A 23,118-nucleotide genomic window follows, 5' to 3' on the forward strand; every position below is an offset into this window, starting at 1 on the left:
AGAAAGGGGGAGTGGCAATGACGTATGACGCAGTCATGTGGTGACGTAGTCTGGTCGAATCCAAGATGGCGGTCTCTTCACGTTATTCAAAACGGAGGCCTATGTTAATGACAACGTGAGGCCGAAGCCAAAATGGCGGTGGGCCACGTGAGTTACACAAAGGAATCGTCAGACCAAGCAATTCTTATCTCTGAGTGCTTTTGGCGCCAAATGGCGGTGAGATGCGTTCAGGCTCTCTAAGTCTAGATTTATCTATGTGTGAATGCAGATCGGACATGTGTGTAAGCAGGTTTAAGAGAAGAGAGAGTGGAGATATGGGGTTCAGCTAATGGAATGTCAGGGTTTGACCACAAGGGGCGGGGCTTCGCCCTCAGTGGGCGTTTTAGGAACACAGTTTGGGGTCTCCCTGAAGGACAGTGGAGATGCTTCCCCCCCATGAGAAGGCTCCAGGCTGGCTGCTGAAGGCGTTAATTAAGAGTGAAAACCAGTAGAACTGGTTTTTCAAATGTCTTGTAGGCCTCAGGTATTTATGACCCATTGTGTGATGGTCAGCACACTGGGATCTCCCCCAACACAATAAAGATAGAAGCAGTTTGAGCCAGATAAGGCCTTCACACAAATGGTGTAAAAATAACCCTTGCTGCGTAGTGTTAATAATGAATCTTTTAATTTCTCTAAATTCTAACTTCTGATATTAAAGGCTTATTCCCTTCGCTGCACTCAACATCAGACAGAGTTCACGGAACTGTCCCATTTGGGGTTAAGTCAGACTGACATTGTTTGGGTTTAGTTGTTTCGAATGTTTACACAGTCAGGACATGTTAAGATGAAGCAGAAACATAATATTCTATTCTCCAATCGACAACAGTTTGGCCCTCATAACATCAGCTGTGTCAAGGCCTTGGGAGTGACTCCTTGTTACTTCCGTCTTGCAATGCCAGGAGGATGGCCTACGCCTGCGCAGTTTCGAGGAGGAATAACAAAGATCTACTGTTATGAAATAGACAGGCGCCGGCTGTTTGGCGCGCTCTGATACGACTTGAGACTGTCCGGTACTGCTAGAGTACCGGGCAGTGTGTTGGATGCCCATTGCTTTGCTGATTCATACCTGTTCATTGCTTTCTAAATAAATACTTGATTGAACCAAACCATTGGATCGTCTCTTCTCATATTTAGGATAAACGAACATGCCTGACAGTGGGTACAAACATGCCTTCACAAAAACTGATATATGACGTCACAGTGTCAGCGAGTTCGTCCAGTGATGCAGATGCTGCCTCAAAAACACTCCAGTCAGTGCAGTCAAAGCAGGCCTGTAGCTCCAGCTTTGACTCATTGGTCCATTTCCTCACAGTTTTCACCACAGGCTTTGCAGATTTTAGTTTCTGCCTGTAGCTTGGGAGGAGATGAAGCAGGCAGTGATCAGAGAGTACCAAAGCTGCATGGGGAACAGAGCTGTATGCATTCTTTAGTGTTGTGTAGCAAGGGTCTAGTTTGTTTTTGTCCCTGGTGGGACACTAAATGTGCTGCCTGTATTTTGGCAGTTCGCGGCTGAGATTTGCTTGATTGAAATCCCCAAGGATAATCAGAATAGAGTCCGGGTATTTTCGCTCCGTGCTGGTTATCAGGTCAGCTAACGCAGGCTTGAGGTGGTATGTAGACACCGACCAGGATAAAGGAGGAAAACTCCTGCGGTGAGTAAAATGGTTTTCAGTTAATGGAAATGGATTCTAGCTGAGTGCATATTTTCGATAGCACTGTGGCATCTGTACACCAACATTCGTTGATATAAAAGCAGATTCCTCTTCCCCTCGTTTTCCCCGTTAATTCAGTAACGCGGTCCGCGCGGTAGAGTTGGAAGCCCGGCAGATGAAGGATGCTGTCAGGGATGGACTCACCAAACCAGGTTTCAGTGAAGCACAGGGCAGAAGATCCTGATAAATCCCTGTTTATCTTGTTTAGGAGCAGCAGTTCATCCATTTTGTTGGGCAGAGAGCGAACATTTGCCAGATGTAACGCCGGGAGCGGAATTCGAAACACCTGCTCTCGCAGTCTAACAAGCGTTCCAGCGCGCTTTCCTCGCCTGCACCTCCTCCAAGCTCCACAGAGAGCTGCTGCTCCTCCGACCAAAATCTCCAAAAAAGTGTCTGGGTCTGTAAAGTCCAGTGAAAGGGTTTGAGGAATGGAATGTCGGACATTCATGAGTTCTTCTCTAGAAAAAGTAATCGTAGAGGGAGTGCTGAAGACCGTAAAAATAAACAAAAACATGAAAAGCACGAGAGCGCAACACCGTAGCAGCCGTACGCGGCTCAATCATATTTGATCCCGGCACCTTGCCATTTTTCAAAGATGCGGTTGCCTTCAGGATTTCTTCTAATGTAAAATCTGTATCTAACTCTGTTTTCAGATCTTCAGGAATGTATCTGTCTATATTATGACAATGTTGTGCCTTTCTTGTAGTCAACCTTTTCTTCACTAAAAATGATGAGATGTAACTTTGGCAAGACCATAAGGATCATCAATCTCATCACCTGTATCATTTAAAACGGAAACTATACTCCTCTTTGCCTGTGATTTGGACTGTCTGAAGAAGTAAGGGTACCACTTTTCGTCACTCTCCCACTTCTCTCTAAGACACCGGAATTTGTAGGCCTCTGCTCTGCTCTGAAAAAAGTATCTGTTTATTTTTCCAATGTTTCAGCAAGTCGTCATCGATTTGTCCACCTGCATTTCTCTGTTCCATTAATTTATTTATGGATTTTTGCAGTTGGTAGTATAATTTAAATTTGTCTTTCCTTGATTCTTTTGAATAATTCTGCATGTAGTATCTAATACGCAGCTTGTGCTCTCCCACCATTCACAGATATTATCATAAAATACCCTCATATGAAAGCACTCTTCTAGAAAACACTTAAAAGATACCCTAAAATGCTGTACCTCTAGAATGTTGTTGTTTAATTTCCAGTACCCTTTACCACTTTTGATCATCTTTGAGGTTAGTTTTAGTGAGAGCATGTTGTGATCCGTGTAAAAAAACGGTGATACTTTAGCCCCCGTCACCTGAAGTTCTACCGGACAAAATATATAATCTATCCTACTCTTCGCCCCTCTACTATTTGACCATGTGAAACCAAGATCGTCTGGGTTAGCTTTTTTATATGAGTCCACCAAATTATACTTTGTTACAATATTTATTAAACTGGCCTCTGCCTTGCTGCCCTCACTTTGGGAATTGAAGTCTCCTCCAATTACCACATGGCGGTTTGTCATGAAAACAGTGTCCAGACTAAGAAAAAGCTCCCTTCTCTCCTTTGGAGAAGCGTGGGCATATATGTTAATTACTCTTAACCCCATTCCCTTCCAGTCAATATCTGTAACCAAAACCCTCCCCTGTGCGACTGAAAAACTGCCCACCACTTGGACTTCACTATTCCCACATAGTGTTCCCACCCCAGATGAATGGACACCCCCAATGCTCCACCTAGATTCCCCTTTGGTCCACTCTTTTGAGAATAGATTCACGTCTTCTTCATTCTTCAAGTGGACCTTTTGCAAAAGGCATAAAGAAAAGCTGAGTGAACATAAATGAGAAAAGACCACTTCCCTTTTGGCCGTGTTCCTCAAACCTCTAACATTTAGGGAAATTATATGTAATGAGGACATTTTGGTGAATGAGGAAAGGAACCAGAAAACAAACAAACCACTACAGAAGAAAGACTGTGAAATTGAAAATGAGAAAAAAAAACACAGTTAACTTTAAATACCTTCCCTATGTGCCTCTTCCTCGGGCACCAAGTGCCCTGAGTTGGGAGTGTTACCCTCTGGAGGCAATGAGCATTGTTCAGAAACAAAATCTTTATCAGGGATGGTTGTGTCCATAGTTAGGGACTCTACAAAGACACACCCGGACGGGGGCATGCTACTGTCAGAGTCTGTCATTTCAGTCTGTACTGCAATATGTCCATGTTCTCCACCCTCCAGCCCATCTACCTTGGTTGCAATTTCCACATCCTGGTCGTTGTTCACTTGCAGCCTCTCCATCTCACTCTCCTCCTGCTGCTCCTCTAAAACCTCAGAAAGAACATTGAACCTGCTGTCCATTCCCAGGGGCATGGTGTTTGTCTCGATCCTCCTTTTTTTCCCCTTGCTTTCCACTGCGGTCCACTCAGCAACAGGTGGGCTCTCCTCTGAGGTTGCAGTCTCCTCCCCTTTCTTCTCCTCTGGGGGAGGTGCTCATTCAGGTGGATCGACCACACCTGCCGCAATCTCATTATCACCAAACATTTGGTCAATTACCTTGTTTATTGCTCTCAGGCAGGAGGCATCAGGATCTTAGCACATTGGTCGCCTTACAATGCTCGCATAAGAGGAGCGAGCCTCAGGGCAGTGCTTAAATAAATGTTCTTCTGAGCCACAAACATTGCATTTTTTGGGACAGTCGCAAGTCCCCATTTGGTGTCCTAGACACCTCACCTGCGTGCAGGATTCTGCTGTGTGTCCAAAGCCAGTGCATTTTCTGCAGTAAAGTGGCTGGCCCGAGTAGTACAGATATCCTCGATTTCTGCCAATGGTGAAGGAGGCAGGGAGTTGGTGGAAGCCATCGTGACCATCTGGGTCATCCTCCAGTCGCACACGAAATTGTCTTTTTCCAGTCCAAACGTCCAGAGAGTCCCTGATTTCCCTTGTGCCCGAAATCACTGTCAGATGCTTGGAAAGGAAGTATCTGGTTGCTTCTTCAGTTACCCAAGGATTATACGTGTGGATTGTGAGAACTCGCTCACCAGTTCGGCAAAGACTTTGCATCTGGTACTCCCTCAGTGGTCCATCAGCCAACCTTTTAGTTTCCTCCATCTTTGTGAGATTGTAGAAAGTGACATCAAAAAAGCGGTCAGTGGCATTTCTCTGCATGCAGAGGAGGTCATCTGCCTTGAGGGACAAAGCTCCAAAAAGTAATATTAAGTCCAAATTCTCTCCTGTCCAAAAAAACATCAGTACTCTTCCAATTAAACCTCAGAGTATTTTTCAGCACGGGAAGTACCTGCTGTGAAACTGTTGCTGACGTCATTATGACAAAATCAGGTCCGCTATCACTACTCACCTGGCTAGATCTTAGCCAAAAGGCCGAGAAGCGATAATCCCCAAGTGTTGGATGTCCACCCCACCTATATTCAACTCATGTTTGTTCCTCTCCACGGAAGTCTTTAGTAAAAGGCGAAAGACTTGTGCATTATGAAGAGAAACCAGAGTCAGCATGGCCCTGTGATGGAGAGCAGCGGTGGAGTCTCTCGGTCACATTCACCACCTTCACGGTAGGCCTTTTCTTTCCGCATCTGGAGCTGGATTTACCTCCTTACCTGCTCAATATACCATCCCCTTTGGGGGAAGATGCATATGAGGGACCCAACAGACCATCAACTTCGCCTAATCCAGTTCTCTTTTCCTGGGCGGAGCAGATGGAGAGAGAGAGGACTTCTTCTTGCCGTAAGGAGTTTTTTGTTTTTGATTGTTTTGATACAATAAAGACTTTAAAAATGCAAATTATAATGGCTGTAGTAAAGATGCTTTCATTAAATGTAAGAGGAATGAGGGATACGTTAAAAAGAAGGGTTGTTTATGATTTTGTGGACCATCTGCATGTTGATATTTGTTTATTGCAGGAGGTTCATTTACGGGACATGGGGGATGCTGCGAAATTCTCAAGGGAGTGGATGAAAGGGGACTCAATCTGGAGCGTGGGAGGGGTTCACTCTACAGGGGTAGGGATTTTGTTTGGGGTAAAAGAGATTAGGGTGGAGGATGTTTTCACTATTGTCCAAGGAAGGATAATGGGGGCTGACATCACATGGGGACAAGCAAGCTCAGGGTTGTTGTGGTGTATGGACCACAAACTCAGAGGGAACGTCGAGAAATGTTTGAGTTGGTAGAGCCACACCTCGCCACCAATAGGCAGGTAATTGTAGGTGGGGATTTCAATGTGCAGTTAGGTAAGGGGGGGGACACTAGAGATATTTACATCTCCCACCTCATGGCTAGACACGGGTTGGTAGATGGGGGGAGGATGTCAGGCCACTGGCAGACGGTCCCACATGGCGTAACTCACGTGGTACGTTCAGACGTCTTGACTACGTGTTTGCAGCAAGGTCTTTGAGTCTGGTGTCAGGTCGACTGCTCCCTGTGTTCTTCTCTCGGTGAGATGGAATCTCCAGCTCATACGAGACACTGCGGCTTGGGCGAAAGACAGACACCTGCCATTTATGGTGGTGGGTCTCGACCAGGCAAAGGCCTTTGACAGGGTTCACTGGGGTTTTATGTTTAGGGTGTTGGAAAGGCTAGGCTTTAACAAGGTTTTTGTGGGATGGTTGCGCACATTATACACAGGTGTGGGAAGCACGGTGTCAGTCAATGGTCACTTGGGGGAAATCTTCTGGTTGCACTCAGGGGTAAGACAGGGCTGCCCACTCTCACCGCTGCTCTACATCCTTTATATAGAGCCCCTGGCGGCAACCATTCGGGCTGACCCAGGGGTGAAAGGTTTCCTGGTTCCCGGCAGCAGAGGCCTACGGGTCAAGCTGTCACAGTATGCAGACGACACCACACTGCTGCTAGACAGGGATGAGAGTCTCATCCGATCCTTGGAGATTTTTCAGGACTTTGGTCGGGTGTCTGGAGCAAAACTGAATCACGCCAAGTCCTCTGTAAAGTTCTTTGGGCGTTGGAAAGAAAGGACGGATGTACCGGGAGGGTTGTCGCTCTGCACAGGACCACTGAAGGTACTAGGGGTCAGCTTTGAGACAGCCAACAGTGCCACGATCAACTGGACCAGGCGAATTACAGCAGTCCAGAAGAAGCTTGCACTCTGGAAGAGCAGGTGCCTGACATTTATAGGGGAGGTACTTGTTCTGAAGGTAGACATTCTGCCATCCCTGCTATATTTGTCATACATATACCCACTGCCAGTGAGCATGAGGAGACCTCTCATGCGCTTTGTGTTCGATTTCATATTGGGGGGGAGATACGAATAGGTGGCCAGAACTCGCATGCTTGCTGGTATCGAAGCAGGAGGGAGGGATGTGCCACACCTCCCGCTGAAACTGGACTGCATTTTTGTTTCTTCCCTGTGCAGGGAGCTTTCTTTTCCAATAGAGCACCCCTCAGGCTATTTTTTAAGGCTTTATTTCGCGTACCAAGCTAGGGGGTTGATGGTCTGGAACAATTTGGCACCCAGGGTGGAGCAGCAGCCATGGCATTACAACCATGCAGCTAGGTGGCTGGGGGCTATTCCTGAGGCCTCCGACAGAGCAATACAAATAGATCACAGAGCCCTCTACAGAGAGGTCAGTAAGGCAGTGGTCGCACCTCCGTTGGTGGGGACCCCGACAAAGATTTGGCGGGGGATCCAGACAGGGGGGCTTGACAACAGGCTCAAAGACATAAATTGGTTATGCCTGCACAAATGCCTGCCAGTGCGAGAAACCATGTACAGGCATGGGTTGGCAAGATCACCTGCGTGCCCTTGGGCAACCTGTTCAGGTGAGGAAACGGTCAGGCATGTCATGTGGGACTGTCCAACTGCAAAGGTAGTATGGGGTAAAGTGGGGGAGCGGCTAGGGCAGGTAGTACGAGGATTTCATTTGACCTGGGATAAGGTTGAAAGAGGTTTAGGCTCAGGAAATTTCCCAATGTGGTATATCATAAGTATGATATACCACAAAGAGGATTATGTGGTTGGCCAGGCAGGACCTGGTAAAGAGAGATAAAGACAGCGGTGTGGAAGGGATCATGAGGAGAGTGGAAGCTGATGTAAAGGGGAAAATCAAAAAGGGACATGGAGAAGTGGGGGAAGCATGCCGCCCTAGAGAGGTGGAAGGGAGGGTTTGGGTGGATATGGTGAGCTAAGGGGGAAGGCAAAAGGAGTTCTTTGGGCTGTTTTTGTTTTTGTTTATTATTTCACCTTTTATTTTTGCAACATGGACAGGGAAGGTTTTGAAAAACGAACATTCTATACCTGCAAGGGGCACAATTGATGCCGAACGTTGTATTAGGGATGGTCATACGTGATGTTTGATTTGTCTTGATTTGTATGTAACTGATGAAAGTTTTTTGTAATAAAAAAAAAAATCTGTTCTTATCAGTTTAATATCTGATATGTCCTCTATATGAGGATTACATATTAAGCAGATTTTTGGCAAGAGGAACAGAAATGGGGAGCTTGCTCCCTTCTCTCCACGCATCGACCTAGCATTGCAGTGCCGCTGGGAACGGTGCACTCTGTTCTTACCTTGTAGAAAAGCAAACACTCAAGACCTGCTGGGGGACTTGGTGAGAAACCAGAGTCAGCTATTTGGACCCAATGTAATGGGTTCAGGGATCTATCGCTTAAACAGGCTTAAAAGCCAATCACAGTAGTCAGAGCAGGAGATAATAAAGACGTGTTTAATTTTGGTTGCCAGATGGGGGCGGGGTGGGAATGTTGCATACTGGGCTCTGACATGCGGAAAGAAAAGGCCTACCGTGAAGGTGGTGAATGTGACCGAGAGGCTCCACCGCTGCTCTCCAACACAGGGCCATGCTGACTCTGGTTTCTCTTCATAACGCACAAGTCTTTCGCCTTTTACTAAAGACTTCTGTGGAGAGGAACAAACATGAGTTGAATATATTTTTGACAGGCTTTGCTTCATGGCTGAGCCTTTTGAAATTGTGAAAAGTCAAAGAGCTGTCTAGGTCAGAAATCAAGCGTCCACAAAGGAGAGCTCGGGCGGAGGTGATAAGCAGCAGCCATCGTTATGCACACCTCCAAATGTGGCACCAGATCAAGTGAGATTTGTGCCAAGAGCCTGGCGTGGACATCCAACACTTGGGGATTATCGCTTCTCGGCCTTTTGGCTAAGATCAAGTGTAGTATCTGTTCTTATCAGTTTAATATCTGATATGTCCTCTATATGAGGACTACATATTAAGCAGATTTTTGGCAAGAGGAGCAGAAATGTGGAGCTTGCTCCCTTCTCTCCACGCATCGACCTAGCATTGCACTGCCGCTGGGAACGGTGCACTCTGTTCTTACCTTGTAGAAAAGCAAACACTCAAGACCTGCTGGGAGACTTGGTGAGAAACCAGAGTCAGCTATTTGGACCCAATGTAAGTGGTTCAGGGATCTATCGCTTAAACAGGCTTAAAAGCCAATCACAGTAGTCAGGGCAGGAGCTAATAAAGACGTGTATAATTTTGGTTGCCAGATGGGGGCGGGGTGGGAATGTTGCATACTGGGCTCTGACATGTGGAAAGAAAAGGCCTACCGTGAAATTGGTGAATGTGACCGAGAGGCTCCACCGCTGCTCTCCAACACAGGGCCATGCTGACTCTGGTTTCTCTTCATAACGCACAAGTCTTTCGCCTTTTACTAAAGACTTCCGTGGAGAGGAACAAACATGAGTTGAATATATTTTTGGCAGGCTTTGCTTCATGGCTGAGCCTTTTGAAATTGTGAAAAGTCAAAGAGCTGTCTAGGTCAGAAATCAAGCGTCCACAAAGGAGAGCTCGGGCGGAGGTGATAAGCAGCAGCCATCGTTATGCACACCTCCAAATGTGGCACCATATCAAGTGAGATTTGTGCCAAGAGCCTGGCGTGGACATCCAACACTTGGGGATTATCGCTTCTCGGCCTTTTGGCTAAGATCAAGTGTAGTATCTGTTCTTATCAGTTTAATATCTGATATGTCCTGTTTATGAGGACTACATATTAAGCAGATTTTTGGCAAGAGGAGCAGAAATGTGGAGCTTGCTCCCTTCCCTCCACGCATCGACCTAGCATTGCAGTGCCGCTGGGAACGGTGCACTCTGTTCTTACCCTTTAGGAAAGCAAAAACTCAAGACCTGCTGGGAGACTTGGTGAGAAACCAGAGTCAGCTATTTGGACCCATTGTAAGTGGTTCAGGGATCTATCGCTTAAACAGGCTTAAAAGCCAATCACAGTAGTCAGGGAAGGAGCTAATAAAGACGTGTATAATTTTGGTTGCCAGATGGGGGCGGGGTGGGAATGTTGCATACTGGGCTCTGACATGCGGAAAGAAAAGGCCTACCGTGAAGGTGGTGAATGTGACCGAGAGGCTCCACCGCTGCTCTCCAACACAGGGCCATGCTGACTCTGGTTTCTCTTCATAACGCACAAGTCTTTCGCCTTTTACTAAAGACTTCCGTGGAGAGGAACAAACATGAGTTGAATATATTTTTGGCAGGCTTTGCTTCATGGCTGAGCCTTTTGAAATTGTGAAAAGTCAAAGAGCTGTCTAGGTCAGAAATCAAGCGTCCACAAAGGAGAGCTCGGGCGGAGGTGATAAGCAGCAGCCATCGTTATGCACACCTCCAAATGTGGCACCATATCAAGTGAGATTTGTGCCAAGAGCCTGGCGTGGACATCCAACACTTGGGGATTATCGCTTCTCGGCCTTTTGGCTAAGATCAAGTGTAGTATCTGTTCTTATCAGTTTAATATCTGATATGTCCTCTATATGAGGACTACATATTAAGCAGATTTTTGGCAAGAGGAGCAGAAATGTGGAGCTTGCTCCCTTCTCTCCACGCATCGACCTAGCATTGCAGTGCCGCTGGGAATGGTGCACTCTGTTCTTACCCTGTAGAAAAGCAAACACTCAAGACCTGCTGGGAGACTTGGTGAGAAACCAGAGTCAGCTATTTGGACCCATTGTAAGTGGTTCAGGGATCTATCGCTTAAACAGGCTTAAAAGCCAATCACAGTAGTCAGGGAAGGAGCTAATAAAGACGTGTATAATTTTTGGTTGCCAGATGGGGGCGGGGTGGGAATGTTGCATACTGGGCTCTGACATGCGGAAAGAAAAGGCCTACCGTGAAGGTGGTGAATGTGACCGAGAGGCTCCACCGCTGCTCTCCAACACTTCTCTCCATGCATCGACCTAGCATTGCAGTGCCGCTGGGAACGGTGCACTCTGTTCTTACCCTGTAGAAAAGCAAACACTCAAGACCTGCTGGGAGACTTGGTGAGAAACCAGAGTCAGCTATTTGGACCCAATGTAAGTGGTTCAGGGATCTATCGCTTAAACAGGCTTAAAAGCCAATCACAGTAGTCAGGGCAGGAGCTAATAAAGACGTGTATAATTTTAGTTGCCAGATGGGGGTGGGGTGGGAATGTTGCATACTGGGCTCTGACATGCGGAAAGAAAAGGCCTACCATGAAGGTGGTGAATGTGACCGAGAGGCTCCACCGCTGCTCTCCAACACAGGGCCATGCTGACTCTGGTTTCTCTTCATAACGCACAAGTCTTTCGCCTTTTACGAAAGACTTCCGTGGAGAGGAACAAACATGAGTTGAATATATTTTTGGCAGGCTTTGCTTCATGGCTGAGCCTTTTGAAATTGTGAAAAGTCAAAGAGCTGTCTAGGTCAGAAATCAAGCGTCCACAAAGGAGAGCTCGGGCGGAGGTGATAAGCAGCAGCCATCGTTATGCACACCTCCAAATGTGGCACCATATCAAGTGAGATTTGTGCCAAGAGCCTGTCGTGGACATCCAACACTTGGGGATTATCGCTTCTCGGCCTTTTGGCTAAGATCAAGTGTAGTATCTGTTCTTATCAGTTTAATATCTGATATGTCCTCTATATGAGGACTACATATTAAGCAGATTTTTGGCAAGAGGAGCAGAAATGTGGAGCTTGCTCCCTTCTCTCCACGCATCGACCTAGCATTGCAGTGCCGCTGGGAACGGTGCACTCTGTTCTTACCCTGTAGAAAAGCAAACACTCAAGACCTGCTGGGAGACTAGGTGAGAAACCAGAGTCAGCTATTTGGACCCAATGTAAGTGGTTCAGGGATCTATCGCTTAAACAGGCTTAAAAGCCAATCACAGTAGTCAGGGCAGGAGCTAATAAAGACGTGTATAATTTTGGTTGCCAGATGGGGGCGGGGTGGGAATGTTGCATACTGGGCTCTGACATGCGGAAAGAAAAGGCCTACCGTGAAGGTGGTGAATGTGACCGAGAGGCTCCACCGCTGCTCTCCAACACAGGGCCATGCTGACTCTGGTTTCTCTTCATAACGCACAAGTCTTTCGCCTTTTACTAAAGACTTCCGTGGAGAGGAACAAACATGAGTTGAATATATTTTTGGCAGGCTTTGCTTCATGGCTGAGCCTTTTGAAATTGTGAAAAGTCAAAGAGCTGTCTAGGTCAGAAATCAAGCGTCCACAAAGGAGAGCTCGGGCGGAGGTGATAAGCAGCAGCCATCGTTATGCACACCTCCAAATGTGGCACCATCTCAAGTGAGATTTGTGCCAAGAGCCTGGCGTGGACATCCAACACTTGGGGATTATCGCTTCTCGGCCTTTTGGCTAAGATCAAGTGGAGCGACGGGGGCAAAGGTGGACGAAGAAGAAACACAGACGACCCAAAGATGGCCCCAAGGGGTTCCAAGGAACAGACGAGCCCAAAGGTCGGGGTGAGGTACACTATACGTTTCCAGGCGGAATCAGTGGAGGAACACCTATTTTCGAGAGACTGGTTCTGCAAAAAAGTAATTTTGGAACAACTGAGGCTGAAGGTAGAAGATGTGTACTGTATTCAGTGGAACCAGCAAGAAAAAGCTTTCGACGTTACCCTGATCAGTGAGGATGTGTATTCAAGAGTGGCTGAAGCCTGTAGAAAGGAGGCTGGGACAAGATTCATAGCGGGTTACAAGATTTTGAACCTGGACAGACCAAATTTCAGAACTGTCACTGTCCATACGTACAACCCTTTCGTCACAGATCGATCACTAGTTGCTTTTTTGGGACAGCACGGAGAGGTGGTGACTAGTGCTAGGTACGTAAAAGACATGAGCGGATTCTGGACAGGAAGAAGGCAGTTCCAAGTGCTGCTGAACCCTGACCCAGAAGGACCTGGAGGACTGAAGCATCCACCGGCTCTTTTCAGCATTGGTGCAGACCGTGGTTACCTGTTTTACGCCAGACAACCAGATTTCTGTAGGCGTTGCAGGCAGTCTGGCCATACAGAGGCAGGCTGTTCCGGAGCCTGCTGCTGTACCTGTGGCCAAGGGGGCCATGAGGCCAAAGATTGCAAAGGGCCCAAGGCCTGTCATGGATGTGGAGGAATGGGCCACCTGTACCGCAACTGTCCTAGCCGACGGAGGACCTTTGCGGAAGTAGCCAAGTCCAATGGAGAGCCGGAAAAAGCAAAGGACCCAGGAGAGAGAACCGTGCCTGCAGAGAATGGCACATGCACACCGGTACAGGCGGAGCCAGCTACGGATCTTTCTAAGATTGGAACAGAGGAAGTCCCCCCGGAGAAAGGAACAACAAGCAGTGCCAGCGGGGAAAGCGAAGCCCAGGTGCCCTGTGACAACACAGGGGGAGACTTTCCTCTCATCAGCCCAGGTCCAGCCAACTCCAAGGTCAAGAAGGGGGCACGGAAAGGATCACAGGTTTTCGGAGTGGGGAAGACAATTAGAAGCGGAGAGAGTAAGGAGGGGGGCCATAGTAAAAAGTCAAAGGGGGATGGCACAGGGGCAGAGGGAGGGGACCAAGAGAAGGTAGATGATGGTGGGATGATTTATGGCGTAGGGCAGCAAAGAAGGGCTGCAGAGGAGGGAGGACATCAGGAGCAGGAAGGGGGCAACACAGGGCTAGGTAAGGGTGGAGAGGCTACGCAGCATATCGGAGGAGATCCAGGTGAGCTGCTCGCAGAAGGTTTGGGGCTGGAGCTGGATTTACCTCCTTACCTGCTCAATATACCATCCCCTTTGGGGGAAGATGCATATGAGGGACCCAACAGACCATCAACTTCGCCTAATCCAGTGCTCTTTTCCTGGGCGGAGCAGATGGAGAGAGAGGACTTCTTTTTGCCGTAAGGAGTGTTTTTTTTTTTTGATTTGGATTGTTTTGATTGTTTTGATACAGTAAAGACTTAACAAATACAAATTATAATGGCTGTAGTAAAGATGCTTTCTTTAAATGTAAGAGGGATGAGGGATACGTTAAAAAGAAGGACTGTTTATGATTTTGTGGACCATCTGCATGTTGATATTTGTTTATTGCAGGAGGTTCATTTACGGGACATGGGGGATGCTGCGAATTTCTCAAGGGAGTGGACGAAAGGGGACTCAATCTGGAGCGTGGGAGGGGTCCACTCTACAGGGGTAGGGATTTTGTTTGGGGTAAAAGAGATTAGGGTGGAGGATGTTTTCATTATTGTCCAAGGGAGGATAATGGGGGCTGACATCACATGGGGGACAAGCAAGCTCAGGGTTGTGGTGGTGTATGGACCACAAACTCAGAGGGAACGTAGAGAAATGTTTGAGTTGGTAGAGCCACACTTGGCCACCAATAGGCAGGTAATTGTAGGTGGGGATTTCAATGTGCAGTTAGGTAAGGGGGGGGACACCAGCGATATTTACATCTCCCACCTTATGGCTAGACACGGGTTGGTAGATGGGGGAGGATGGTCAGGCCACTGGCAGACGGCCCCACTTGGCGTAACTCACGTGGTACGTTTAAACGTCTTGACTACGTGTTTGCAGCAAAGTCTTTAAGTCTGGTGTCAGGTCGACTGCTCCCTGTGTTCTTCTCTGACCATGATGGGCTGCTGTTTGAGGTGCGCCTGTGCCTGCCTATTTTTGGGCGTGGGTACTGGCGCCTCAATATTAGCATATTAGAGGAAGACACTTTCAAACAAAGTTTTGAACTATTTTTCAAAAACCTTTTAGGAATAAGACCATTGTGTCCTGGGGTGATGGAGTGGTGGGAAGTATCCAAGAAAAGGATAAAAATGTTTTGCGTTAGTTATTGTAAAAGGAAGGTGAGGTTGGCAAAGAGGGAGGTTTTTCGCTTACAGCGCCTCCTCGAGCTGGAGTACAGCAAAGGAAACAGCGGTGGCACAGTAAATCAGCGGGCTTGTGACACCCTAAAATCAAAGCTTAGGGAGGTCTTTGACGTAAGGGCCCGGGCTTACCTGTTGCAGGCGCGGCGAAACTTCCTAGAGAAGCACGAGACGTGTTCCGCTGCTTTTTTCAACTCAATACGGGCAGACAGGAAAAGACAGGTACAGACCGGAATCAGGGATAAGCAGGGTGTGGTAGTGTCGGAAGCAGCTGAGATGGTGGGGGCTGCTACTGACTACTACCGCACAAGTTTCCAGGAGAAAGAGGTAGATGTAGAGGGAGGGGAGAACTTTCTGAACTTACTGACCAAGCAGGTGCCGTCCGACATAGCGCAGACTTTGGAGGCCCCGCTTACCCTCAAAGAGCTCGAGGGTGCCCTTGGTAAAATGAACAGGCGGAAGGTGCCTGGCATAGACGGACTGCCGGTGGAGTTTTATCTCAAGTTCTGGGAGATTCTCGGGCCGGTATTGTTGGAGGTGTTGTCCACAATACTTCTCACAGGTGCAATGGGAGGGACTATGGCTACAGGAGTGATCTCCCTTCTGTTTAAGAAGGGGGATGGAACCGACCTCGGGAACTGGCGGCCACTGACCATGTTGTGTGTTGACTATAAACTTCTGGCAAAGGTCCTAGCGGATCGGCTGGGCACAGCGCTTCCACACGTGGTCCATGTGGACCAAACGTGTGGGGTGGCAGGGCGCTCGGTGAAGTGGAATCTCCAGCTCATACGAGACGCTGCAGCGTGGGCGGAAAACAGACACCTGCCATTTATGGTGGTGGGTCTCGACCAGGCAAAGGCCTTTGACAGGGTTCACTGGGGTTTTATGTTTAGGGTGTTGGAAAGGCTAGGCTTTAACAAGGTTTTTGTCGGATGGCTGCGCACATTATACACAGGTGTGGGGAGCAATGTGTCAGTCAACGGGCACTTAGGGGAAATTTTCAGGTTGCACTCAGGGGTAAGACAGGGCTGCCCACTCTCACCGCTGCTCTACATCCTTTATTTAGAGCCCCTGGCGGCAACCATTCGGGCTGACCCAGGGGTGAAAGGTTTCCTGGTTCCCGGCAGCAGAGGCCTACGGGTCAAGCTGTCACAGTATGCAGACGACACCACACTGCTGCTAGACAGGGATGAGAGTCTGATCCGATCCTTGGAGATTTTTCAGGACTTTGGTCGGGTGTCTGGAGCAAAACTGAATCACGCCAAGTCCTCTGTAAAGTTCTTTGGGCGTTGGAAAGAAAGGACGGATGTACCGGGAGGGTTGTCGCTCTGCACAGGACCACTGAAGGTACTAGGGGTCAGCTTTGAGACAGCCAACAGTGCCACGATCAACTGGACCAGGCGAATTACAGCAGTCCAGAAGAAGCTTGCACTCTGGAAGAGCAGGTGCCTGACCTTTATAGGGAAGGTACTTGTTCTGAAGGTAGACATTCTGCCATCCCTGCTATATTTGGCATACATATACCCACTGCCAGTGAGCATGAGGAGACCTCTCATGCGCTTTGTGTTCGATTTCATATGGGGGGGGAGATACGAATACGTGGCCAGAACTCGCATGCTTGCTGGTATCGAAGCAGGAGGGAGGGATGTGCCACACCTCCCGCTGAAACTGGACTGCATTTTTGTTTCTTCCCTGTGCAGGGAGCTTTCTTTTCCAATAGAGCACCCCTCAGGCTATTTTTTAAGGCTTTATTTCGCCTACCAAGCTAGGGGGTTGATGGTCTGGAAAAATTTGGCACCCAGGGTGGAGCAGCAGCCATGGCATTACAACCATGCAGCTAGGTGGCTGCGGGCTCATCCTGAGGCCTCCGACAGAGCAATACAAATAGATCACAGAGCCCTCTACAGAGAGGTCAGTAAGGCAGTGGTCGCACTTCCGTTGGTGGGGACCCCGACAAAGATTTGGCGGGGGATCCAGCCAGGGGGGCTTGACAACAGGCTCAAAGACATAAATTGGTTATGCCTGCACAAATGCCTGCCAGTGCGGGAAACCATGTACAGGCATGGGTTGGCAAGATCCCCTGCGTGCCCTCGGGCAACCTGTTCAGGTGAGGAAACGGTCAGGCATGTCATGTGGGACTGTCCAACTGCAAAGGTAGTATGGGGTAAAGTGGGGGAGCGGCTAAGGCAGGTAGTACGAGGATTTAATTTGACCTGGGATAAGGTTGAAAGAGGTTTAGGCTCAGGAAATTTCCCAATGTGGTATATCATAAGTATTACAAAGAGGATTATGTGGTTGGCCAGGCAAGACCTGGTAAAGAGAGATAAAGACAGCGGTGTGGAAGGGATCATGAGGAGGGTGGAAGCTGATGTAAAGGGGAAAATCAAAAGGGACATGGAGAAGTGGGGGAAGCATGCCGCTCTAGAGAGGTGGAAGGGAGGGTTTGGGTGGACATGGTGAGCTAAGAGGGAAGGCAAAAGGGTTTCTTTGGGCTGTTTTTGTTTATTATTTCACCTGTTATTTTTGCAACATGGACAGGGAAGGTTTTGAAAAACGAACATTCTATACCTGCAAGGGGCACAATTGATGCCGAACGTTGTATTAGGGATGGTCATACGTGATGTTTGATTTGTCTTGATTTGTATGTAACTGATGAAAGTTTTTTGTAATAAAAAAAAAAAAAAAAAATCTGTTCTTATCAGTTTAATATCTGATATGTCCTCTATATGAGGACTACATATTAAGCAGATTTTTGGCAAGAGGAGCAGAAATGTGGAGCTTGCTCCCTTCTCTCCACGCATCGACCTAGCATTGCAGTGCCGCTGGGAACGGTGCACTCTGTTCTTACCCTGTAGAAAAGCAAACACTCAATACCTGCTGGGAGACTTGGTGAGCTTGGGGATTATCGCTTCTCGGCCTTTTGGCTAAGATCAAGTGTAGTATCTGTTCTTATCAGTTTAATATCTGATATGTCCTCTATATGAGGACTACATATTAAGCAGATTTTTGGCAAGAGGAGCAGAAATGTGGTGCTTGCTCCCTTCTCTCCACGCATCGACCTAGCATTGCAGTGCCGCTGCGAACGGTGCACTCTGTTCTTACCCTGTAGAAAAGCAAACACTCAAGACCTGCTGGAAGACTTGGTGAGAAACCAGAGTCAGCTATTTGGACCCAATGTAAGTGGTTCAGGGATCTATCGCTTAAACAGGCTTAAAAGCCAATCACAGTAGTCAGGGCAGGAGCTAATAAAGACGTGTATAATTTTGGTTGCCAGATGGGGGCGGGGTGGGAATGTTGCATACTGGGCTCTGACATGCGGAAAGAAAAGGCCTACCGTGAAGGTGGTGAATATGACCGAGAGGCTCCACCGCTGCTCTCCAACACAGGGCCATGATGACTCTGGTTTCTCTTCATAACGCACAAGTCTTTCGCCTTTTACTAAAGACTTCCGTGGAGAGGAACAAACATGAGTTGAATATATTTTTGGCAGGCTTTGCTTCATGGCTGAGCCTTTTGAAATTGTGAAAAGTCAAAGAGCTGTCTAGGTCAGAAATCAAGCGTCTACAAAGGAGAGCTCGGGCGGAGGTGATAAGCAGCAGCCATCGTTATGCACACCTCCAAATGTGGCACCATATCAAGTGAGATTTGTGCCAAAAGCCTGGCGTGGACATCCAACACTTGGGGATTATCGCTTCTCGGCCTTTTGGCTAAGATCAAGTGTAGTATCTGTTCTTATCAGTTTAATATCTGATATGTCCTCTATATGAGGACTACATATTAAGCAGATTTTTGGCAAGAGGAGCATAAATGTGGAGCTTGCTCCCTTCTCTCCACGCATCGACCTAGCATTGCAGTGCCGCTGGGAACGGTGCACTCTGTTCTTACCCTGTAGAAAAGCAAACACTCAAGACCTGCTGGGAGACTTGGTGAGAAACCAGAGTCAGCTATTTGGACCCAATGTAAGTGGTTCAGGGATCTATCGCTTAAACAGGCTTAAAAGCCAATCACAGTAGTCAGGGCAGGAGCTAATAAAGACGTGTATAATTTTGGTTGCCAGATGGGGGCGGGGTGGGAATGTTGCATACTGGGCTCTGACATGCGGAAAGAAAAGGCCTACCGTGAAGGTGGTGAATGTGACCGAGAGGCTCCACCGCTGCTCTCCAACACAGGGCCATGATGACTCTGGTTTCTCTTCATAACGCACAAGTCTTTCGCCTTTTACTAAAGACTTCCGTGGAGAGGAACAAACATGAGTTGAATATATTTTTGGCAGGCTTTGCTTCATGGCTGAGCCTTTTGAAATTGTGAAAAGTCAAAGAGCTGTCTAGGTCAGAAATCAAGCGTCTACAAAGGAGAGCTCGGGCGGAGGTGATAAGCAGCAGCCATCGTTATGCACACCTCCAAATGTGGCACCATATCAAGTGAGATTTGTGCCAAAAGCCTGGCGTGGACATCCAACACTTGGGGATTATCGCTTCTCGGCCTTTTGGCTAAGATCAAGTGTAGTATCTGTTCTTATCAGTTTAATATCTGATATGTCCTCTATATGAGGACTACATATTAAGCAGATTTTTGGCAAGAGGAGCAGAAATGTGGAGCTTGCTCCCTTCTCTCCACGCATCGACCTAGCATTGCAGTGCCGCTGCGAACGGTGCACTCTGTTCTTACCCTGTAGAAAAGCAAACACTCAAGACCTGCTGGGAGACTTGGTGAGAAACCAGAGTCAGCTATTTGGACCCAATGTAAGTGGTTCAGGGATCTATCGCTTAAACAGGCTTAAAAGCCAATCACAGTAGTCAGGGCAGGAGCTAATAAAGACGTGTATAATTTTGGTTGCCAGATGGGGGCGGGGTGGGAATGTTGCATACTGGGCTCTGACATGCGGAAAGAAAAGGCCTACCGTGAAGGTGGTGAATATGACCGAGAGGCTCCACCGCTGCTCTCCAACACAGGGCCATGCTGACTCTGGTTTCTCTTCATAACGCACAAGTCTTTCGCCTTTTACTAAAGACTTCCGTGGAGAGGAACAAACATGAGTTGAATATATTTTTGGCAGGCTTTGCTTCATGGCTGAGCCTTTTGAAATTGTGAAAAGTCAAAGAGCTGTCTAGGTCAGAAATCAAGCGTCTACAAAGGAGAGCTCGGGCGGAGGTGATAAGCAGCAGCCATCGTTATGCACACCTCCAAATGTGGCACCATATCAAGTGAAATTTGTGCCAAGAGCCTGCCGTGGACATCCAACACTTGGGGATTATCGCTTCTCGGCCTTTTGGCTAAGATCAAGTGTAGTATCTGTTCTTATCAGTTTAATATCTGATATGTCCTCTATATGAGGACTACATATTAAGCAGATTTTTGGCGAGAGGAGCAGAAATGTGGAGCTTGCTCCCTTCTCTCCACGCATCGACCTAGCATTGCAGTGCCGCTGCGAACGGTGCACTCTGTTCTTACCCTGTAGAAAAGCAAACACTCAAGACCTGCTGGAAGACTTGGTGAGAAACCAGAGTCAGCTATTTGGACCCAATGTAAGTGGTTCAGGGATCTATCGCTTAAACAGGCTTAAAAGCCAATCACAGTAGTCAGGGCAGGAGCTAATAAAGACGTGTATAATTTTGGTTGCCAGATGGGGGCGGGGTGGGAATGTTGCATACTGGGCTCTGACATGCGGAAAGAAAAGGCCTACCGTGAAGGTGGTGAATATGACCGAGAGGCTCCACCGCTGCTCTCCAACACAGGGCCATGCTGACTCTGGTTTCTCTTCATAATGCACAAGTCTTTCGCCTTTTACTAAAGACTTCCGTAGAGAGGAACAAACATGAGTTGAATATATTTTTGGCAGGCTTTGCTTCATGGCTGAGCCTTTTGAAATTGTGAAAAGTCAAAGAGCTGTCTAGGTCAGAAATCAAGCGTCTACAAAGGAGAGCTCGGGCGGAGGTGATAAGCAGCAGCCATCGTTATGCACACCTCCAAATGTGGCACCATATCAAGTGAGATTTGTGCCAAGAGCCTGGCGTGGACATCCAACACTTGGGGATTATCGCTTCTCGGCCTTTTGGCTAAGATCAAGTGTAGTATCTGTTCTTATCAGTTTAATATCTGATATGTCCTCTATATGAGGACTACATATTAAGCAGATTTTTGGCGAGAGGAGCAGAAATGTGGAGCTTGCTCCCTTCTCTCCACGCATCGACCTAGCATTGCAGTGCCGCTGCGAACGGTGCACTCTGTTCTTACCCTGTAAAAAAGCAAACACTCAAGACCTGCTGGGAGACTTGGTGAGAAACCAGAGTCAGCTATTTGGACCCAATGTAAGTGGTTCAGGGATCTATGGCTTAAACAGGCTTAAAAGCCAATCACAGTAGTCAGGGCAGGAGCTAATAAAGACGTGTATAATTTTGGTTGCCAGATGGGGGCGGGGTGGGAATGTTGCATACTGGGCTCTGACATGCGGAAAGAAAAGGCCTACCGTGAAGGTGGTGAATGTGACCGAGAGCCTCCACCGCTGCTCTCCAACACAGGGCCATGATGACTCTGGTTTCTCTTCATAACGCACAAGTCTTTCGCCTTTTACTAAAGACTTCCGTGGAGAGGAACAAACATGAGTTGATTATATTTTTGGCAGGCTTTGCTTCATGGCTGAGCCTTTTGAAATTGTGAAAAGTCAAAGAGCTGTCTAGGTCAGAAATCAAGCGTCCACAAATGAGAGCTCGGGCGGAGGTGATAAGCAGCAGCCATCGTTATGCACACCTCCAAATGTGGCACCATATCAAGTGAGATTTGTGCCAAGAGCCTGGCGTGGACATCCAACACTTGGGGATTATCGCTTCTCGGCCTTTTGGCTAAGATCAAGTGTAGTATCTGTTCTTATCAGTTTAATATCTGATATGTCCTCTATATGAGGACTACATATTAAGCAGATTTTTGGCGAGAGGAGCAGAAATGTGGAGCTTGCTCCCTTCTCTCCACGCATCGACCTAGCATTGCAGTGCCGCTGCGAACGGTGCACTCTGTTCTTACCCTGTAAAAAAGCAAACACTCAAGACCTGCTGGGAGACTTGGTGAGAAACCAGAGTCAGCTATTTGGACCCAATGTAAGTGGTTCAGGGATCTATGGCTTAAACAGGCTTAAAAGCCAATCACAGTAGTCAGGGCAGGAGCTAATAAAGACGTGTATAATTTTGGTTGCCAGATGGGGGCGGGGTGGGAATGTTGCATACTGGGCTCTGACATGCGGAAAGAAAAGGCCTACCGTGAAGGTGGTGAATGTGACCGAGAGCCTCCACCGCTGCTCTCCAACACAGGGCCATGATGACTCTGGTTTCTCTTCATAACGCACAAGTCTTTCGCCTTTTACTAAAGACTTCCGTGGAGAGGAACAAACATGAGTTGATTATATTTTTGGCAGGCTTTGCTTCATGGCTGAGCCTTTTGAAATTGTGAAAAGTCAAAGAGCTGTCTAGGTCAGAAATCAAGCGTCCACAAATGAGAGCTCGGGCGGAGGTGATAAGCAGCAGCCATCGTTATGCACACCTCCAAATGTGGCACCATATCAAGTGAGATTTGTGCCAAGAGCCTGGCGTGGACATCCAACACTTGGGGATTATCGCTTCTCGGCCTTTTGGCTAAGATCAAGTGTAGTATCTGTTCTTATCAGTTTAATATCTGATATGTCCTCTATATGAGGACTACATATTAAGCAGATTTTTGGCAAGAGGAGCAGAAATGTGGAGCTTGCTCCCTTCTCTCCACGCATCGACCTAGCATTGCAGTGCCGCTGGGAATGGTGCACTCTGTTCTTACCCTGTAGAAAAGCAAACACTCAAGACCTGCTGGGAGACTTGGTGAGAAACCAGAGTCAGCTATTTGGACCCAATGTAAGTGGTTCAGGGATCTATCGCTTAAACAGGCTTAAAAGCCAATCACAGTAGTCAGGGCAGGAGCTAATAAAGACGTGTATAATTTTGGTTGCCAGATGGGGGCGGGGTGGGAATGTTGCATACTGGGCTCTGACATGCGGAAAGAAAAGGCCTACCGTGAAGGTGGTGAATGTGACCGAGAGGCTCCACCGCTGCTCTCCAACACAGGGCCATGCTGACTCTGGTTTCTCTTCATAACGCACAAGTCTTTCGCCTTTTACTAAAGACTTCCGTGGAGAGGAACAAACATGAGTTGAATATATTTTTGGCATGCTTTGCTTCATGGCTGAGCCTTTTGAAATTGTGAAAAGTCAAAGAGCTGTCTAGGTCAGAAATCAAGCGTCCACAAAGGAGAGCTCGG

General features: G+C 47.7%; 24 non-coding genes and 2 pseudogenes across 24 annotated transcripts; 25 read left to right on the forward strand and 1 right to left on the reverse strand.

Annotated features, from left to right (window-relative positions):
• Window positions 1–5,142: 5,142 nt before the first annotated feature.
• LOC133016986 (U5 spliceosomal RNA) lies at window positions 5,143–5,249 on the reverse strand (annotated as a pseudogene).
• Window positions 5,250–8,092: 2,843 nt separating this feature from the next.
• Window positions 8,093–8,272, forward strand: LOC133016469 (U2 spliceosomal RNA; annotated as a pseudogene).
• Window positions 8,273–8,570: 298 nt separating this feature from the next.
• Window positions 8,571–8,683, forward strand: LOC133016953 (U5 spliceosomal RNA). Its single transcript, XR_009682303.1, has one exon. It is a non-coding gene; the product is annotated as a U5 spliceosomal RNA (small nuclear RNA).
• Window positions 8,684–8,863: 180 nt separating this feature from the next.
• On the forward strand, window positions 8,864–9,055 carry LOC133017289 (U2 spliceosomal RNA). The gene has a single exon (XR_009682610.1). It is a non-coding gene; the product is annotated as a U2 spliceosomal RNA (small nuclear RNA).
• A 298-nt stretch (window positions 9,056–9,353) lies between these two features.
• Window positions 9,354–9,466, forward strand: LOC133016548 (U5 spliceosomal RNA). The gene has a single exon (XR_009681916.1). It is a non-coding gene; the product is annotated as a U5 spliceosomal RNA (small nuclear RNA).
• Window positions 9,467–9,646: 180 nt separating this feature from the next.
• On the forward strand, window positions 9,647–9,838 carry LOC133016423 (U2 spliceosomal RNA). Its single transcript, XR_009681805.1, has one exon. It is a non-coding gene; the product is annotated as a U2 spliceosomal RNA (small nuclear RNA).
• Window positions 9,839–10,136: 298 nt separating this feature from the next.
• On the forward strand, window positions 10,137–10,249 carry LOC133016549 (U5 spliceosomal RNA). Its single transcript, XR_009681917.1, has one exon. It is a non-coding gene; the product is annotated as a U5 spliceosomal RNA (small nuclear RNA).
• A 180-nt stretch (window positions 10,250–10,429) lies between these two features.
• Window positions 10,430–10,621, forward strand: LOC133016206 (U2 spliceosomal RNA). Its single transcript, XR_009681600.1, has one exon. It is a non-coding gene; the product is annotated as a U2 spliceosomal RNA (small nuclear RNA).
• A 642-nt stretch (window positions 10,622–11,263) lies between these two features.
• LOC133016883 (U5 spliceosomal RNA) lies at window positions 11,264–11,376 on the forward strand. Its single transcript, XR_009682235.1, has one exon. It is a non-coding gene; the product is annotated as a U5 spliceosomal RNA (small nuclear RNA).
• A 180-nt stretch (window positions 11,377–11,556) lies between these two features.
• LOC133017301 (U2 spliceosomal RNA) lies at window positions 11,557–11,748 on the forward strand. The gene has a single exon (XR_009682620.1). It is a non-coding gene; the product is annotated as a U2 spliceosomal RNA (small nuclear RNA).
• Window positions 11,749–12,046: 298 nt separating this feature from the next.
• On the forward strand, window positions 12,047–12,159 carry LOC133016550 (U5 spliceosomal RNA). Its single transcript, XR_009681918.1, has one exon. It is a non-coding gene; the product is annotated as a U5 spliceosomal RNA (small nuclear RNA).
• A 5,337-nt stretch (window positions 12,160–17,496) lies between these two features.
• On the forward strand, window positions 17,497–17,683 carry LOC133016466 (U2 spliceosomal RNA). Its single transcript, XR_009681847.1, has one exon. It is a non-coding gene; the product is annotated as a U2 spliceosomal RNA (small nuclear RNA).
• Window positions 17,684–17,745: 62 nt separating this feature from the next.
• Window positions 17,746–17,937, forward strand: LOC133016396 (U2 spliceosomal RNA). Its single transcript, XR_009681779.1, has one exon. It is a non-coding gene; the product is annotated as a U2 spliceosomal RNA (small nuclear RNA).
• Window positions 17,938–18,235: 298 nt separating this feature from the next.
• On the forward strand, window positions 18,236–18,348 carry LOC133016551 (U5 spliceosomal RNA). The gene has a single exon (XR_009681919.1). It is a non-coding gene; the product is annotated as a U5 spliceosomal RNA (small nuclear RNA).
• Window positions 18,349–18,528: 180 nt separating this feature from the next.
• On the forward strand, window positions 18,529–18,720 carry LOC133016215 (U2 spliceosomal RNA). The gene has a single exon (XR_009681608.1). It is a non-coding gene; the product is annotated as a U2 spliceosomal RNA (small nuclear RNA).
• A 298-nt stretch (window positions 18,721–19,018) lies between these two features.
• On the forward strand, window positions 19,019–19,131 carry LOC133016552 (U5 spliceosomal RNA). The gene has a single exon (XR_009681920.1). It is a non-coding gene; the product is annotated as a U5 spliceosomal RNA (small nuclear RNA).
• Window positions 19,132–19,311: 180 nt separating this feature from the next.
• Window positions 19,312–19,503, forward strand: LOC133016310 (U2 spliceosomal RNA). The gene has a single exon (XR_009681698.1). It is a non-coding gene; the product is annotated as a U2 spliceosomal RNA (small nuclear RNA).
• A 298-nt stretch (window positions 19,504–19,801) lies between these two features.
• LOC133016554 (U5 spliceosomal RNA) lies at window positions 19,802–19,914 on the forward strand. Its single transcript, XR_009681922.1, has one exon. It is a non-coding gene; the product is annotated as a U5 spliceosomal RNA (small nuclear RNA).
• A 180-nt stretch (window positions 19,915–20,094) lies between these two features.
• Window positions 20,095–20,286, forward strand: LOC133016316 (U2 spliceosomal RNA). Its single transcript, XR_009681704.1, has one exon. It is a non-coding gene; the product is annotated as a U2 spliceosomal RNA (small nuclear RNA).
• A 298-nt stretch (window positions 20,287–20,584) lies between these two features.
• Window positions 20,585–20,697, forward strand: LOC133016969 (U5 spliceosomal RNA). Its single transcript, XR_009682318.1, has one exon. It is a non-coding gene; the product is annotated as a U5 spliceosomal RNA (small nuclear RNA).
• Window positions 20,698–20,877: 180 nt separating this feature from the next.
• LOC133016317 (U2 spliceosomal RNA) lies at window positions 20,878–21,069 on the forward strand. The gene has a single exon (XR_009681705.1). It is a non-coding gene; the product is annotated as a U2 spliceosomal RNA (small nuclear RNA).
• Window positions 21,070–21,367: 298 nt separating this feature from the next.
• On the forward strand, window positions 21,368–21,480 carry LOC133016798 (U5 spliceosomal RNA). Its single transcript, XR_009682152.1, has one exon. It is a non-coding gene; the product is annotated as a U5 spliceosomal RNA (small nuclear RNA).
• A 180-nt stretch (window positions 21,481–21,660) lies between these two features.
• On the forward strand, window positions 21,661–21,852 carry LOC133016318 (U2 spliceosomal RNA). The gene has a single exon (XR_009681706.1). It is a non-coding gene; the product is annotated as a U2 spliceosomal RNA (small nuclear RNA).
• A 298-nt stretch (window positions 21,853–22,150) lies between these two features.
• LOC133016799 (U5 spliceosomal RNA) lies at window positions 22,151–22,263 on the forward strand. The gene has a single exon (XR_009682153.1). It is a non-coding gene; the product is annotated as a U5 spliceosomal RNA (small nuclear RNA).
• Window positions 22,264–22,443: 180 nt separating this feature from the next.
• LOC133016207 (U2 spliceosomal RNA) lies at window positions 22,444–22,635 on the forward strand. Its single transcript, XR_009681601.1, has one exon. It is a non-coding gene; the product is annotated as a U2 spliceosomal RNA (small nuclear RNA).
• A 298-nt stretch (window positions 22,636–22,933) lies between these two features.
• Window positions 22,934–23,046, forward strand: LOC133016804 (U5 spliceosomal RNA). The gene has a single exon (XR_009682157.1). It is a non-coding gene; the product is annotated as a U5 spliceosomal RNA (small nuclear RNA).
• The last annotated feature ends 72 nt before the right edge of the window (window positions 23,047–23,118 follow it).

This window comes from Limanda limanda, chromosome 12, assembly GCF_963576545.1.
Source record: "Limanda limanda chromosome 12, fLimLim1.1, whole genome shotgun sequence".
In the NCBI taxonomy this organism is placed as follows: Eukaryota; Metazoa; Chordata; class Actinopteri; order Pleuronectiformes; family Pleuronectidae; genus Limanda; species Limanda limanda.